Source organism: Mirounga angustirostris, unplaced genomic scaffold (assembly GCF_029215605.1).
Source record: "Mirounga angustirostris isolate CCGP_5_RB_7025 unplaced genomic scaffold, mMirAng1.0.hap1 SCAF_4, whole genome shotgun sequence".
NCBI classification, from domain to species: Eukaryota; Metazoa; Chordata; class Mammalia; order Carnivora; family Phocidae; genus Mirounga; species Mirounga angustirostris.
In genome coordinates this window covers 2,092,672-2,110,698 of record NW_026991712.1, presented here as the reverse complement: position 1 = coordinate 2,110,698, position 18,027 = coordinate 2,092,672, and positions in this window count along the sequence as shown.

Sequence of the window (18,027 nt, the reverse complement as noted above, 5' to 3'; positions counted from 1 at the left end):
GGTATGCACCCTCATCACCCCCAGGCATGTGGGGCCCCTGCAGCAGCCACATTGACCTCTTTCGTCCCCCATACTCTGTTCCCCGACTCCGCCAGAGATGGGAGCAGCTCCTCCTGTCGGTCTGTCCGTCCCGGGAGCAGGAGAGTGAGTCTCGTCTCTGCCCTCCGGCTGCTGGCTCTCATCCTTCAGCTGGACAGTTCATGCGCTCCAGATGCTGACCTTTCGTCTGTGCTCACACCACATACCTTCTGCCAGTTTGTAACTGGTCTTCTTACCTTCTGACGAACACAAGTTCACATAAGATGTGGGATTCGAATGACTGAGTGAGTGAGTGAGTGAGTGAGTGAGTGAATGACTGAGTGGGTGAGTGACAGAGTGACTGAGTAAGTGAGTGAGTGAATGAGTGAGTGACTGAATGAGGGAGTGAGTGAGTGAGTGAATGACTGAGTGAGTGAGAGAGTGACTGAGTGCTGAGTGAGTGAGTGAGAGAGTGAGTGAGTGACTGAGTGAGTGACTGAGTGAGTGGGTGACAGAGTGACTGAGTGCTGAGTAAGTGAGTGAGGGAGTGAGTGAGTGACTGAGTGAATGACTGAGTGAGTGACTGAGTGAGTGACTGAGTGACTGAGTGACAGAGTGACTGAGTGCTGAGTAAGTGAGTGAGAGAGTAACTGAGTGAGTGAATGACTGAGTGAGTGAGTGACTGAGTGAATTTCAGTGCTGGCTTTTCCACCCAATTATCACGTGGCATTGGGCAGTCACTTCGCCTCAGGGAGCCAGGTTCCCTCTTGTCGCCGTGGGCCTGGCTCTGTCCCGGCTCTGGGTCCCCCACCGACACGGATGCTGGGGAGCCTGCTGCTCCCGCCTGGGGAAGCGCCAGGAGGATTACCAGGAGCATCTTATACAAAGCAATTTCTAAGCCTTTTTAAATCCTTTCTGGAACATGGCAGAGTATAAATAAATGAATACTTCCAAGGCAATTTCCATGCGCCCTCCCCGAGCTGGGACTCTTCCAAGTCCCCGGCCGCGGCTCCTGAAATCGCCTCCCGCCTGGGGCTGTGCGGCGGCCGCGTCCCGTCCCGGGGAGCCCCAGTCCCCCAGGCCCCGCGGCGCCCGCGCCACCCCAGCTTCTCCGCGGCCTGCCACCAGGAGCGGCCCTGCAGACGGTAATCTCTTTACGGCCCGTTTCTTTGTGACTCGTCACCAGACAACGATTAATCTTCAATCATACTTTTATCAAGTGTTTGCCCTTTTCCCCCTCTCTCCCCGAGACCGAGTATATCAATACAGCCGCTCTCCCAGGTGGTTACCTCCCACCTCTTTCTCCCTCTTCCCGGCGAAATAAAGCCACAGAGCGAGTGACGGCAAAAGCAGCCCGGTGGACGGCTGATCCAGCTGTCACATCCTCCCCCGAGAACAAAGGACAGTGGACACCAGCTCTCCACGGGCAGCCCGCACCCAGGCTGCACACGTGGTCTTCCTGCCCAGGGTGGCTTCTGCACTACCATTCAGACCGAGCCCAGCGGCACCTCTCCGTGGCAGGATGCTGGCGGGAGACGGACGTCATTGTGCCTTCCCCAGACACTGCCGTGGGGATGACGTGAGATTCGAGAAGCCCCTAGCCCGGGAAACAAAGCACTGCGCAGCCACCGTGCCCGAGAGGGGCCTGCCACTGGTGGCGGTGGTCCCGCTGGTCAAGGTGGCCAGGGGATGGGCAAGGCCGGGATGGCACTGGCCCCACGCCTCTACGGCAGAGCTGGGGTGGGGTCGCCACGCCGTAGGGAATGTGCGAGGCTCCCAGGCTGCCATCGGAGCACCACAACCTGGGGGGCTTAAAACAACAGAAACGTATCTCCTCCCAACCTGGAGCCAGAAGTCTGCAGTCAGGGTGTTGGTGGGGCTGGTTCCTTCTGGGGGCTCCAGGGCAAGATCTGTCCCAGGTCTCTCCCGCGGCCTCTGGCGGCTACAGGCCATCCCTGGTGCTCCTGGGCATGCAGGCCGTCCCCCAACCCCAGCCCCTCCTTCCTGTGGCGCTCTCCCTGGGTGTGGGACCAAACCTCACCTTCTACCAGGACCCCCTCGTGGCATTAGGGCCCACCCTGCCCCAGGATGACCTTGTCTTTCCTGGATTCCAAAGACACTATTTCCAAAGATAGTCACATTCACAGGTCCTCAACAAATATTTCTGGGCAACACAAGTCAGCCCATGATTGGAGACCCCCAGGCACCCACGTCCCCCCACTGGGCAGAGGGGGCCCGTTGGCACCTTCTCCCGTGGCCTGCTCGCTGCCCACGTTCCCTGAGGGTCATACCCACAGACAGGACAGACACATAAGGGACCGGACCATAATACTATGATGCAGGAATCTGACCTGAGGACAAAAAACAGGGCAGGACCACTCAGGGCCCCTGAGTGTAGGAATGTTTTAATTGAGGGCTTGGGCCAGAGACCCAGAGGGAAGGGTCTGAAGTCACAAGCGAGTGGGCCACCACCCGCCTCCCACCAGGGCCGGTCCTGCCCACCTGCCTGTAACCTCGTGGTCACGTGGGGAGCCCTGCACTGCTTCTCTTTTCTCAGGGTGCCTTCTGCAAAGAGAAGTGCCTGCTGGCTCAGGGCCACCTCCAAAGAGCCCCACAATCCTGGGGAAGGTGGAGGAAAGGAAGGGACGGAGCCCCGCCTCCTGCCTCCCCTGCCGACATTGCACATGGAGCCCCGCAGATGAGCCCAGACTCAGCCTCAGTCTTTCTGAACATGGCGCTGCAGCCAGCCAGCCACCATCAGTCAGTGGGCCCCAGGGCCCATCCACCAGCCGCCTGAGCCATCCAGCGAGAGGGCCCGAGGGGTGGGCAGCACGGCGGCTGCGGGCACAGCCGGCAGGAGCCACACCGCTGGGCGGGGGTGGCGGGCAGGGGCGGAGGCAGGGGTGGACCTGGTGAGCCCCGACAGCCGCACACGCAGCCCAGGGAGGCAGTGGGAGGGCCCCCTGGGGCAGACCACGCTGGGCATCGGTGCCCCTCCCGGCCAGCAGCTCAGGGAAAGCTGGGTTTGCTCTTTTCCCAGCAACCGAGCACAGCCATCCGCACCCCTCAGGCATCTGGGCCGTGGCACACAGAGGCTAAACGCACCACTGCCCCAATCCCGGGCACGCTCCCTTCCACTGCTAGCTGCTACCAATTCCACCAAACTTCCATTAACACCATTACGCTGCAGCCCCATGCAAATCAAACATTCACGTGGTCCGACCAGCTCACAGCCAATGCCTCCTCTCCTCACCCTTGTCGGCGGGAAGAGCGGGAGAGCAGAGGCGGAGGCTGGACAGGAATTTCAGAGACGGGAGGCTGAGGCCAGGCAGGCACCGGCTGGACAGGAGGCTGGCCTCCCTGGAGGCCAAGGGCCACCACCTGCCTCCCACCAGTCCCAGAACAGCCCAGCCCCAGTGCTCCCTGTAGCGGCTCATGGGAGCGAGCAGCCCCTGGAAACGAGGCACACTCCCACACTCACACCCACCCACACGCCCACACTTGCTCACACGTGAGCACACTCACTTTAACACACCCACGCTCACCTCACAGGTGCATGCCCGTTTTGCACCCCTACGCACGTGCACACTTCCTTTACACGCCCACACACCCACCTCAGCCACTCACACCCGTGCACGCTCGTTTTGCACACCCACACCGGCGCGTGTGCTCATAGGTGTGCGTGTGTTCACTCTGCGCACTCACCTGCACGTGCACACTCATTCACACGTGTGCACACTCACCCACTTTACACATTCCCACTGAATGCTAACCAAGGCTTCTCTGTACCGTGGACTCATCAGGACGCCCACCCCGGGACACAGCGCCAGTTTTAGGTGTTGAGAGGGCCTCCCCCACCCTAAGCCAACAGCGTGACGGAGCCTGAGCAGGGCTGCTCTGGGGGCCGGTCATCCAGGTCTGCATGCCAGAGGTCAGGCCCCTCTAGCCTCCAGGGGGAGCATGAGCCCCCCCACCCCACAGAGAAGACACGTTCAGTACAGGTCACCAGAACGCCCTCTGGGGAGAAGGGCCCCATGTGTGGGGCTCGGGGCCTGCCTGGGCCGGGTCCCTTTCTGGTGTTACAGCTCTTCTACCCCTTCCTACGCCTGAATCCCGGGAGTCTGGTAGGGTCGGGCAGTCTGGGCTGGGCCTCCTCTGCCCGGGGATGTCAGCAGGACCTGGGAGGTCTCCAAGGAGGCCTGGAGGGGTGGCCTGGGCCTTTGGGAGAGGTCTGCCACTCCTCAGGATGAAGACTCTGGGGACCGCAGGGTGGGGGCCAAGCAGGGGGCCTCGTGCTTTGCTGCAGGCCCACCAGCCCACTCACCAGGAGGCTGTGGTGGTGGGAAGCTCGGGGTAGCCCCGAGGTGGGCCGGTGGGAACTTGGAGGCTGCTGAATCATGGGGTCTGGGCCCCTCAGCTGCTCCTCTTCTGGCACTCGAGGACCCGGCCCAGGACATGCAGATGCCCCATCCAGCTCCATGGCCCTGCAGTTCCTCTCTTCGGGGCTGAGTGGTCAGTGACCTTGCCCAACACTCCGACTGGCTGGCTGAGCACGGTGTTACAATGTGGTGTGTGTCTGCACACAGGCAGGCCCCAGGTTGAGCTTGGAAAGGGGGAGGCTGGAGCCTAGACCATCCCTGCAAAGGAGGGAGGTGGTCGCCTGGTTCAAAGGGGTGCAGCTAGGATTCAAACCCACATCTGGAGTCACCAACACTCCTTATGGAGAAGGATGTGATTATCTCCAGGAAGTGGCAGCCTGGAAAGAAACACCTTCCTCTGTTTTGAGGACTTTAGGAGTTACAGGACCCACAACTTACATCCGTCCATCCATTCAGCCAATCATCATTAATATATTCATCTGTCACTCATCATCAGCCAGTTCACCCGTCCATGCAACACCACCCACCCATCCACCCACCCATCCATCCATCCACCCACCTATCCATCCACCCACCCACCTATCCATCCACACACTCATCTATCCTTCACCCATCCATCTCCCACTCACCCATCATCCATCTCCCACACATCTACCCACCCACCTATCTATCCATTCATCTATCTTTCATCGTCCGTCCATCTCCCACCCACCCACTCACCCATCCATCCACCCACCCACTCATTCATCCACCCAACCACCCACTCATCCATCCACCCACTCATGACCCATCCACTCATCCAACCACCCATCCTTCCATCCCATTAAATTAATACTAACTGAGCTGCTGGTAGGCCCAATACTGTTCTAAGTGCTGGGAATAAAAAGACCGAGAAGTTGCTCTGCCCACTGAGCACGACTTGATCAGGTAGATAATGGGAGACTCTGTGCCTCCATGTAAAGCTCTCTGAGCCCAAGCCCTCCTGTCTGACCTCACCTCTGATTACAACTCTACTCCATGTCCCACAGTCAAACTGGACCCCTTGCTGTCCCGAACATGGGTTGCCCCTCCTCTCCCCTCTACTGCCACACTAGGTCTTTTGTCTACGATGCCCTTTCTCCCACCAGTTTTCCCCACCAGGGTTCAACCCCTAGGTCAGTGCCCCATGTCAGTGCCACGTCCTCCAGGAGAACTTCCCGGACTCCCTCGGTAAGATGAGCTGGCCTCTCATTGTCTGACACTGCCTTACAGCTCTGCCACATGAGCCGTCCTGAGCTGGCTTAAGAATGCCCTCCCCTCACCCGCCACATGGAGCTGGAGCCCTGGTGGCTGAGGGGCTGGGGCGTCCCTGTCATCGGTCAGCTGCTGACACAAAGGCAGGAGTGGCCACCCCCACCCTCCCCACCCCCTAAGGAAAAGACAGTCGGGAGGTAGGGGAGGTGCCCAGAGAGCGACTCGGGCTCTCTCTTCACCTTCAGGGCGGACGGCCAGGTTACAGGGTCTGGCCTCAGTGCCCACACAGCTGGGCACCCCCGGTGCACATGCAGCCCCCTGGCCCCCGAGAACTGGCTGCTCCATACCAGGCAGGGTGGTGCGCCCCACATCAGCCACGGAAGCCGGCACGGTCGTTACCACCGTGTATAGACGAGACTCTGGGCAGACCGGGGCAGGCCCTCTGCACCCCTGTGCTCTTCTCACCGCACCTCTCCCTGCCTCTGGGCCAAGGGGACCCAGGCTGGGCCCAAGGAAGGAGCCGGCCCCGGGGCCAGCACAGGGGGCACTGGGGGCACAGGGGGCCTCGAGGGGGCAGCCAGACCGTGCGCCCAAGGGTCCACATGAGCACCGCAGCCGGACCTGGGGGAGAAGGAGCCTGTCCCTGCCCCACCTGCCTCCCCCAGCCACTGGGCACAGCCGGGAGAAGTCAGAGGAGCGGCTGAAGCATTGTCCTTCCTTTCAGAAGGTTCCTGCTCCATCTCCCATTCTGAAAGATTTATGCCAACAGAAATTATTTAGTATTTAGGAGCCACTTCCCTGCCTCTGACTTTATCTGTCGCCTCTGTTCTCCCAGTCTGCAGGGATCTCAGACCGCCAGCATGCTCCAAGACCTGCCAGGACCCACGTCGTCTCAGGGGGCAGTGTGTCCACCAACCCTGAGTCTTCGGCGCCCCCTGGGAGCCTCAGATACAGGGCAAGCCCTCCCCTCCAAGTGACGGAGTAAGACATCGTCAGGGTGTGTCTGCCCAGGGCCCCCGGGTGAAGCCCCCACCTGGGATCATGCGTCAGGACCAGATGATGCAGGCTGACAGTGCAGAGGACAGGGCTCGCTCAGCACTGGGGAGGAGCCCAAGCAAGAGACAGCCACTCTCACTTCCACACCGTCAGAGGCTCCCCAGTGCCCGTGAGGAAACTCATTCCCACCTTGCCCTCCCTGTGTCCCTCCACGCGCTCTCCCTCAGCCCCCTCCCCAGGCCGCTGACCCTCTTGCCCCTCCTCCCCCACTTGCCGGTGTGGAGCCTGAGCATCCCCACAAGCCCATGTCCCCAGCGCGCAGGGCCTGGCCCACGTTTGCTGTAAGGGGCCACACGGTAAATGCTTCCAGTTCCTCAAGCCAGTCTTCATCACAACTGTTCAATTCCGCTGTTGCAGCCCCAGAGCTCTCATGGGTGACATGCAAACAGATAAGCACGCCATGCCCCAGTATAACTTTATCTACAAAAGGAGGCAGAGAATTTGGCCCCGGCCATGAAGACTCCCCCAAGTCACTGGGGGGATCCAGAGACTCCCAAGGTCAGATGCGCAGACAAAGGGCATGCACAGGACTCACAGAGCAGGTCCTGCCTGCTTCACCCCTGCACCCCGCCCGGCAGCTGGCCCCTGAGGCAGGCGCCCTCCCCTCCGCCCAGTGCTGGAAGCTTCTACTCATGCGAGGGTCTCCGTCCAGACCCAAGTTATTCTCGTTGAGGACTGTGGTTCATGCTCATCGTCTCGGCCACAGTCACTTGTCATGGAAGGAGGGCTGGCTTCATGACCCTGGTCCTGTTTAAAGGACCTGGGCATTTGTGGGGTCCCCATCCACACCTAAAACATCCAGTCCTCAACCCCCAGTGAGCTCTTGTGAGCATGGGAACAGCACCCACTGCCAAATGCAGACGCTTGGGGTCCCGGGGACTGGCTGCCATGTGGCTGGTGCTTACCGCCCACTTCACCCCACATCGTGGGGTCAGGTTCTGGGGACAAATGGGGCCTTGCAGGTGACCAAACCCACAGTAATTTTACAGGTGGGAGGGGTCCGAGGGGTCCCTGAGCCCAGAGCATCTAGCCTTGTTTCCTCCCACCTCTGCTTGAGCGGGCACTTTGCTAGGACACCCTCCCCAGCCCAGTTAGCGAGTCTCAGGTGAGGCAAGGTAACCCTGTCCCATCCCCGTAACACTACACGCTTGGGGGAGCCCGAGCGGACTGCATGTGTGAGAATGCATACCACATCTGCTCCCCTCAACCCGTGGGCTTGGGCAGGACAAGCCCCAGGTGTTACTCATCTGTGAACCCTGCCATGGCCAGCTCACGATGACACTCAGTGGACACTCAGTAACCACGGCTCGTTGAGCTGACCTGCAGTCCGCTCCCGCCACCCTCAGTATCCCCTTTGTACCGGCTTTGTGACGTCACTCTCTCTTATGGCCACTTGCTAGGATTTTTTGTTGAGTGTCCCCCACCAGACATTGAGCTCCGGGTAGGCAGGGACCCCGTCTGTCCCTCGCACAGTGGCCGGCATGCCTCGAGTGGATGGTAAAGGCCACAAAGGAAATGAGAAGCCCACAGGACCCAGCTCTCACACCAAGGTGGTGACAGACACTTAGCAAGCTGTGCTTTCTGTGTGAGGCTCCAGTCCATCCGGCTCGTCCATCAGCCTGACAAGACCCTGATTTACTCAACCCGTGGCTGGATTGAATTGACCTGCGGAGGCGGAGAGGGCTGGCGGCAGCGGGGACCGCGGAGGTGGAGGCTCGGAGGCCTACGGAGCAGTCTCACAGCTCCCATCTCAGCAGACCTCCCCCCCCCCCCCCCGCCTGGCCCCCTTCACGGGACGCCACACAGGTGGTCCTCTTCCAAGCTGCTTCCCTGGGCTGAGCCGAGGGTCTGCAAGGTCCACCTGCCAGGCAGGAGGCCCCTGGGATGAGACTCGGTGTGGCCCTGAGCCCTTAGAGAATTTCACCTGGAGCACCTCTCCCTGGTGTACGTTCAGCCGTCCGGCCCCACGCGTCTTCATTTGTTGCAGCCAGAGAGAGAGAAGCGGCGGCTGTCAGAGCCGGCACCTGCTTCGGTCTATCGTGGGCCTGGACACCGAGGAGAGGCGCCACAAGGCACCTGCTGCCCTCACTGCCCCTCTGGGCCCCGGCGTCCTCAGCGGTAGTCACTGCCCCTGGCAGCGCTGTGACGCTACCGCGGAACCAGATGGAGGGGACCTTCGTCAGCTCTAAGGCGTGAGGGGAGCTAGCCATCATGGCAGCAGCCGGAGACGGGGAGCGGTTGGCCAAGAACACCAATGGGTGTTGAGTTGCTACTGTGTGTTAGGCTCAGAGAGAACTGCATTTCCCCCCGACACTATAGGTTATCCTGTCATCTCCTTAGGAAGAGGGAAATCGCGCTCGGTAAGGCACGAAAACCTGTGTAGTAGTTTCTGCCATGATGATGCTTTGCAAGCTCCCAGTGCAGTGTCCTACGGCCAACGCGCCTCTTTCTCCCTCTCAGACGTGCGGGGTGGCGTGGGGTGCTGCTCAGGCCCCCATGAGTTCGGGTCTGCTCCGCGCGTTGCTCCTCCGGGGTCTCGCGGCCACCAGCACCACTCTCCTCGTGGCCGATGACAAGCACAAAGGCCAAGCCCAACCATGAGAAGACTGAAAGCTGCACATCTTGTCTGCTGACGTCCCACAGGCCAAAGCCACTGGGTGGTCAAGCCGACATCAACAACTCATGGAGATCACCGTCGTCGCCAGCGGGAGGCACTGCTGGTGTGGATGTGCTGCTGGGACACGGGGCCAGCAGGAGGACTCGGGACAAGAAGCTGGCCTGCCGCCACTAACCACCCAGCCAGGGCGCACCCACGTCCGCTTGGCTCCAGGAACATTCCCTCCTCCGAACCGGGAGGCCCTTGAGGCTGTGCGTGGGCAGGGACCTCTGCTCTCCGGGTGCCCGGGAGCCCCTGCCACCCCCAGCAGGAATCGTGGTGCCCCCCTCCTGACGCCCAGGCCCGCCTCAGCTCCCGCCCTGCTGCCCCAGCCCAGATGCACCCATGTCACGGCCACACCAGGCCAGGCCGACACCACCCTGCCCCTGGCAGCTGACCTGCACGCTGGAGGGGGGCCCTCACCCAGCCCACCCCCCAACTGCTGGCACACAGTAGGCCCTTAACAAACATCTTCAAGAAGGTAGACAAACAAGGAACCTGAGGTCCAAAAAAGGGATTTTTGCCCAAATGCACCCAGCAGGTCAGTTTGCCTGGCTACTGTGCCCACATCCGCGTGACGCCTCCCCGCGCTCTCCTTGCCGCGCTTCCGGGCGCGTGAGGGCATTGCTGTGGGTGCGTGTGGCATGGCCTTGCACTGGGGGCATGTTTGCACATGTGTGGCGTGTGCGTGCTGGAGTGACACGAGGTGGGCACGTGCGTGTGGCGTGTACGTGATGTGCGTGTGCCTTTTGCGCTGTGGGGTGCGTGGGTGATGTGTGCATTCTGTGGGGTGCGTGGGTGTGAGTGTAGAATGTGTGGCGTGTGCACACAGTGCAGGTGTTGCAGAGAAGGAGGCCCATTTGCATCTAAACAGTCAGGAGTCCCCTGCAGAGGGGACTTAAGGGTGACGGTGCTGGGGCTTAGCCTGACAAAGGCCCAGGATGAGCGCTCATGCTTCATCTCGATGCCCACCGAAGTATGAAATCAAGTCAAACCCTGCACTCGGCGGGACTGATCACCGTGTCCCAGCTGCAGGCGGCCAGGACTTACTCACTTTGCCACCCCACCCCACAAGGGATGACTTCATTGCCGGGAGCCGGCACCACTCCCCCCGGGGCCTGGCTAAGAGAATCGCATTGCTGACTGTGTCAGACACAGCAGGCCCCACTTCGGTGCACAGTCTCGTATTTGATTCCTGTCTGACGGCACCAGAACTTGTGTGGAGGACGTGAGAGACACAGGAGGAAATCTGGTCTGTGCTCGCAGGGGATACCGTCCTCAGTCATTCCCGTGGTGACCAAGGTCTTGGCGTGTGGCTGCAGAACACAGAAGGTGGGACAGAGATAGGCTGGCTCGGGGAGGGTGATAATGGTCCTGGCGATGATGGTGGAGCTGAGGAGATGGGAGTAACAGAGCAGTGGTCATAAAACACCAGGAGGACATGTTGGCTGTGGGGATGGAGCAGTGGTGATGAACCTGGGGACTCTGGGCGTCCCCAGCTGCCATTATGATGATGAGCTCTCCCTTCTCAAACCTAGTGCTGCAGAGCCTTCTGAGTCATCCTGAGATGGCGGTGATGTGCTGAGGACGTGGGCAGTCATGACCATGACAACAGTGATGATGGAGCAGAAATGCAATGCAGAAAGTGAGGACGAATGGAGGTGAAGCGGGTGGCAATGGTCCTGGCGATGCTGGCGGTGTTGGTCCCAGGGATGGTGGTGAGAGCTGGCCTCTCTGAGATGGTGGTAATGTGAGGATGAGGTTGACACCTATTATATCATGAATAGCAGTGGTGATGTGTAAGGAAGGTGTTGGAGCATGTGGCAATACTGCTGGGGATGCTGCTGGTGGTGGTGGGGATGGTGGTGATGGTGCGGATGGTGGTGGAGGTGATGGTGATGGTGATGGTGATGGTGGTGATGGTGGTGATGGTGGGGATGGTGGTGGTGATGGTAATGGTGGTGATGGTGGGGATGGTGGTGGAGGTGATGGTCTTGGTGATGGTGATGGTGATCGTGGTGATGGTGGGGATGGTGGTGGTGATGGTGGTGATGGTGATGGTGATCGTGGTGATGGTGGGGATGGTGGTGATGATGGTGATGATGGTGGTGATGGTGGGGATGGTGGTGGTGATGGTGGTGATGGTGGTGGTGGAGGTGATGGTGATGGTGATGGTGATCGTGGTGATGGTGGGGATGGTAATGGTGGTGGTGATGGTGGGGATGGTGGGGATGGTGGTGGTGATGGTGGGGATGGTGGTGGAGGTGATGGTCTTGGTGATGGTGATGGTGATGGTGATGGCGATTGTGGTGATGGTGGGGATGGTGATGATGGTGGTGATGGTGGTGATGGTGGGGATGGTGGGGATGGTGGGGATGGTAGTGGAGGTGATGGTCTTGGTGATGGTGATGGTGATGGTGGTGATGGTGGGGATGGTGGTGGTGATGGTGGGGATGGTGGTGATGGTGGTGATGGTGGGAATGGTGGTGATGGTGGTGATGGTGGTGATGATGGTGGTGATGGTGGTGATGGTGGTGGAGGTGATGGTGATGGTGGTGATGGTGGGGATGGTGGGGATGGTGGTGGTGATGGTAATGGTGGTGGTGATGGTGGTGATGGTGGTGGTGATGGTGGTGATGGTGGTGATGGTGGTGATGATGGTGGTGATGGTGGTGGAGGTGGTGATGATGGTGGTGATGGTGGTGGAGGTGATGGTGATGGTGATGGTGGTGATGGTGGGGATGGTGGTGATGGTGATGATGGTGGGGATGGTGGTGGTGATGGTGGTGATGGTGGTGATGATGGTGATGGTGGTGATGGTGGTGGAGGTGATGGTGATGGTGGTGATGGTGGTGATGGTGGGGATGGTGGTGGTGATGGTAATGGTGGTGGTGATGGTGGTGATGGTGGTGGTGATGGTGGTGATGGTGGTGATGGTGGTGGTGATGGTGGTGGAGGTGATGGTGATGGTGGTGGAGGTGATGGTGATGGTGGTGGTGGTGGAGGTGATGGTGATGGTGGTGATGGTGGTGGTGATGGTGGGGATGGTGGGGATGGTGGTAATGATGGCGGTTGTAATATTAGTGATGCTGGTGATGATGATAGTAAAGGAGAAAGCATTGAGTTCTCAGGACTATGAATCTATTCTCTACATTTCTCTCTAGGTTCCATTAACAATAGGGTATTTGTTGTTCAAATAAGTTAAAAAACAAAGGAAGCCCTCTTAAGTCAGTGGTCCTCCACTTTCATCTCACACATCTGGCATGCTTTAATGGAACCTAGAAACCACGATGGTGGAAATAAAGGGACTTCCTTTTTCCCAAAAAACTCCATCGCTGTTTTCAGGTGTTCTCTTGTTGTGTTTATCATCAGCAGTGTGTTTGAAGGATATAAAGAGTCATGGTAGTGTGATTAGAAACAAACTTGATTATGATTATGAATTTTTAGTAGATGTTTAGAAAACTCTGTATTCCATCTAGACACTTTTGTCTCCCTTTGGTGGCCCATCCACCCCCACCAAGGACTTCTGTCCTATATGGTATCAAAATTGCAACATTTGTGTGATGCTTCCTATTTTGTTCCAAGAAGGAAACATTCTGCAAAGTTGACATTTGTGATAATATATTATGTCAGGTGAAATAGGCAAGAAGTTAATTAAAGTCAGAGAGCTAATTAATGAGATCCAGTGCACATTAATGATCATTACCTCATCTGAGAAGAGTAATTAAAGTGGCGTTGCTGGTGTTTCTCTATTCTCCTAGGTGGCGTGTTGACATATCACATAAGTTACTCAATGTTGGAGAGGTAATTCTCCCTCTGTGGCAGCTGGGACAGCCAAATGTATCACCCATGGCAACTGGGGTTTGAAAGCAGCACGGCCCTTGCAAGCTCAGTGTCTGGCAGAGTGAGCCCTCACGAGCAGCCGTGGACAGGTAGGGATAGCCAGAGCTGGGCACCTTCAGCCAGCTGCTGCATCTCGCGGAGCCCTCCCTCCCTCATGTGTGGAGTGTGGACTCATAGAATACCCCCTGCAGGCCGGGCTGAGGTTCCATGTGAAGACGAGGTCAGATGACACCCGGGCCGAATTGAGCCCATAGGGTTAGGAGCTCCTGGAGTCGGGAACGAGATCAGGTCCATCCCCATGTCCCCAGGGTTCCCTGCATGGTGCAGGAGCATCTGAGAGGGGCCAGCCCCACAGAAGGCTGAGGTCCTGGGACCATCCTCCAGAAGACAGAGCTTAAACTGAGCCTTGAAAGGAGACATGGGACAGGAGGTAGCAGAGGGATGGGGAGCAGTATTTGCAAAGGTGTCCGTGGCCACACCTTTGAGGGCACAGCCAGCTTGGCAGGCCTGGGCATACAGGCTATGAGGAGCATCACAAGTGGGGGCACCTGGAGAGGTGGGGCCTCAGGTGGGGTTGGGAGGGACTAGTGCCTGGAGACGTTCTTGAGCTTTGAAGGACATGTTGGCTTCACTCTGTGGGTCCAGAGGAGCCATGGAAGTTTCTTGAGTGGGACAGCGACTTGGCAGCTACCTACTTATAACCAGCCCAGCGGGGGGCGGGGTGGTGTTGCCTCAGAGCTTCACTGCTGACCTTGCACTCTAGGAACTCAGGAAAGTCCTCCCCAGGACAGCGCAAGGAGATGCTCTGCCCACCCCAACCCTTGCCTGGAGAGTTCTGCATCGTTGAGCCCTCTTCTAGGCTCTTGGGCTAAAACAACAGAAATCCCAGTCCTTATGTGCTGACATCCAATGGGGGAGACAGGACCCCAGGCACGAGCCCCTCCGCCCCACCCTGCCACCTGGGTGCAGCCCCGCAGAGGTGTCCTAGCCACGACTCTAGGAAGGACAACCACTCTCATGCCAGGCCTTGGGTGAACCTGCCCCCCACTGCGGGGGCAGGCACGTGCACACCCACATTTCCTGTGCTGTGACCCAGCTTCCCACCCCCCCAGCCCAGGCTCCGCACTGCATGATTTCAGTCTTTGTTACAGCAACAGAAAAGCCCAGTACATAAACCAGGTGCTCTGGGGGTGGGGGTCCCTCTGTGCAGGCCCGCCCAGGGGGAGACCCAAGAGGCACCCAGGACCCCACCTGCAGGTGGATATCCTTGTACAGCTTACACGGGGCCCAGTTTGAAGCCCTGTTCCCCACCTTTGGGAAAAGCATAAGCAACTCTGAGCCTCAGTGTCCCATCTGCAGAATGGACCCCTGACCAGACGCAAGAGTGCAATGTGCACAACATGGGCCACACCCCTCGGGCGAAGGATTCACTCAGGGAGAAGGGGTCTCCCCTCCAGTGCCCGGGAAGGAGGACTGTATCCCTCCCCAAAGCTCTCTCGAGACGTGTCCACCATCGGCCCAGCTGCTGGGCAAGGACAGAGATCGTGTCTCCTCCGTCAGACTGAGCAGCAGGCACTGTTGACGCACCCTCCCCTCCTGGGGGTGGCACCCGACCCCCAGAGCTCCTCCACCCCACGTGTCGCTGCCCCTGGCCTCAGCCCCTCCGGGAGCAGCTGGGGCTCCGGGAGCCCATGGCTGCAGAGGTGTTCATCCACCGGGGCTCCCGGGTAAACGGGAACATTACCTGATTACCTGGTGCCTGACACATTCCTAGGAGAGTTTAAGCTGGTCAGAGGCCCTGCACATGGCATGGCACCACGAGCAGTGATCCCACATGCCAGAATCTTCTAGAACATTGGTGTCTCTTCTGCCACCTGGAGGATGGGCGCTCGAGCAGGCATGGCTCTGAGCCTCCCCTCAGAGGGTGCAGGGGACACCAAGCATGTCTCCTCGGCCCCCCACACCCAGCCTGTTCACCCCCTCTCTCCCCTCCCCTGCCTGGGGCCTGAGCAACGGGGCAGCTGTCTCGCACAAAGCAGCTGGGACCACTCTCTTCAAACTCTGTCACCAAGCGGGACTCAGCAGACCTTCGTGTGATCCAGTTTGTCTCCATGGACCAGCTCCCATGTGCCGTCCGCACAGCAGACAAAACGCCCGCTTCCATGAGCCCACATTGTGGGGGAGGGAGGTGGTCGGGAAATGAGATCACTGCGTGCGGTGTGGACGGCAGGCCGGGCAGGGACAGGGGCGCAGCAGGGGTGAGGGCAACTTCACATCTGCTCGGCACAAGGAGGCATCCGGCCAGGGAGGCAGGGGTCAAGGAGTCAACCTGCAGCACCCAAGCCCAGAGCATTTGGACAGAGGAAACAGAAGCATGGGAGCCCTGCAGCCCAGCCTCTTCAGGAGCCCGGAGGAGGCCCGGCGTGGTGGGGGGCTATCCTGATGGCCCAGAAGGGCCCCGCCCTTGCTCTGCTGCTGGACGACCAGCTCTCAGGGGGCAGGCACCCTCCTACTCTCAGAGGGGAGGCTGCACCCCCAGGTACTTAGCAGTCCTTGCTGGGTTTACTGGAACTGAGGGGGGCCAGGGTGACCCGGGGGTGCCCTGCGGACAACAGAATGGGGCTCAGGGTGGCCCGCGGCTCTGGGCTTGCATGCAAACTGCTTATGGTTCTGCATAATGAACAATATCTGGTTGTTAGGGCTGGAACTTCGCAGGATGCGTGGACTGTGGAATTTTCAACAATAATAGCAGATACACCCTAGCATGGACGTGCATGCATGTGAACACATGTGTGAACACGGGTGTGGGGTGCTCTCCGCGGGGCACCCCAGGGGCCCTTCCGAAGCCCGGGACAGGAGTGGCCGCACCTTCATGGTACCTGGCCCCCCGGTCTGGGAGAGGCAGCCTGCGTGTCAAGACTTCCCCGGGGGAATCCCCGCCCCTCCCCAGCCACAGTCCCCACGGTCCCCACCATTGCTCAGGGCCTGCTCCCTGCCCCCTGGAGGACGTGTCACCCTCCAGGCACAGCCACCTGCGGCAGGGGCTTGCTTCGCCAAGCTGCTGGCCTCCCACTCTGGCCTCATCTCCCTGGGCCGCCTCCCTCCTCCTGCCGCTCCCTCCAGAAGCAGCTACGGGACGGATTGCCTTCCCCAAAACTGCAGCCAGCCGGCCGGGGGCCTGCCCAGCTGACCGTCTGACCAGAACCCACCTGCCGAGGCGTCCCAGCCTCAATGGCACCTCCCCTGAAGCCTTTCTTGCCTGGCCCAGTTGTCCCTCAGTTCCCATAATGGGCTGCACATCCCTGCCTGGACCGGAAGGGACCGTGGCCTCCTAGTCATCCCACCTCACCAGGCGCTGTTGGCCCCAGGCCGTCAGTCACCAGCTGTCCCCACGCCCAGGACTTGGCCGGGCCCAGCACCCCCACATACCAGCTATTTTTACCTTGTGTCCCACTGGCCTTCACTCTGCCCCCTGAACAAACAGCATGGGTACTCCTGCCCCAGGACATTTGCTCTGCTGTTCCTGCTTCTCAGATTCTTTTTCTGCACATCTTTGCATGGCTGTCTCTTCACTTCACTCGGGACTCAGCCCAAATGTCCCCTCCTCAAGAAGCAGTCCCAGCCACTGAGTCTATGGACGCCCTTCTGCCAGGCGGCCTGACACCCATCATCACAGCCATTGGTTCCTCTAGGAGATAAACCTGGGGGCAGGCCCTGCTTTTCCTGCTCCGAACAGATCTTCAGCATCTGGAACGGGGCACGACGGGCCGATCTGCTGGCCGTGGGATGAATGAGTGGGCGAAGGAATAGATCACAGAGAGCTCACACCTCAGTTCCCGAATCCACCTTGCTCCCTTCTCTGCCCATCAGACCCTTCCGAAGTTTGGGGGGCTCACCTCCTTCATGAGGTGCCTGCACCTCTACGTCACCCCGCCCTGGGCCTGCAACAGCCCTTTATCGTTCCTCCACCCCCAAGGCAAAGCTTGCCCTGGGCCATGTCACCAGTTGTCCCCTCAAAACCGAACGGCCCAGCCGCGGTCCTGGGAGGCTGGCCAGGGTCTCGGTCTTTGTGCTGTGGCCAGAGGAAACAGCACCCCACCACTCACTGACTCCAGGACCCAGGATGTGGAGGGACAGGGGCGCCACCCAGGGCACCAGCTGGGGAGGGGCCGGAGCATGGGTCCCCGGGCCTTCCCGAGCGGAGTCAGCCAGACCAGAGCATAGGAGGAGGCCCTCTGTTCCCGCGCAGCTGCCCAGAGCGAAGTGCCCGGTGGCTCAAACCACAGAAAGGCGTCGTCTCCCAGCTCTGGGGCTGGAGTGAGAGACCACGCGTCCGGGTTCCTCCTGGAGGCTCCAGGGGAGAGTGTGTGCCATGGCCCTCTTCCAGCTCTGGTGGTGCCGGCAGCCCGTGACGGGGTCCCTTCTTGTGGCCATGCCAAGGCGACCTCCACCTCTGTGTTCACGCGGCCCTTTCTCCCCACGTCTCTGAGTCTGCTCCTGAGCCATCTCTCACCCTACGCCAGCATGGTCCGTCTCGAGCTCTTGACCTTAATCACACCTGGAATTAAGGCCCTAATTCCAAGTAAGTTCGTATCCTGAGGTTCTGAGCAGACATGAATTTTAGGGGCACTGTTCAACGCACTGCAGGCCCCAGCAAGGGAGGGGTGCAGCGATGGGCAAAGCGGGTCCTCGGTGGGGTGGGGCTGGTGAGGCGGGCTGGCCGAGACCCCCCCAACACCAACACGGCACCAGGGCACTCCTAGGCTCCCCCTGCAGCCCACCTCCCCTGCCAAGCTAAGTGGTTGGCTGTCCATGCTGTGAGCCCACCTCACCGCCTGGCTC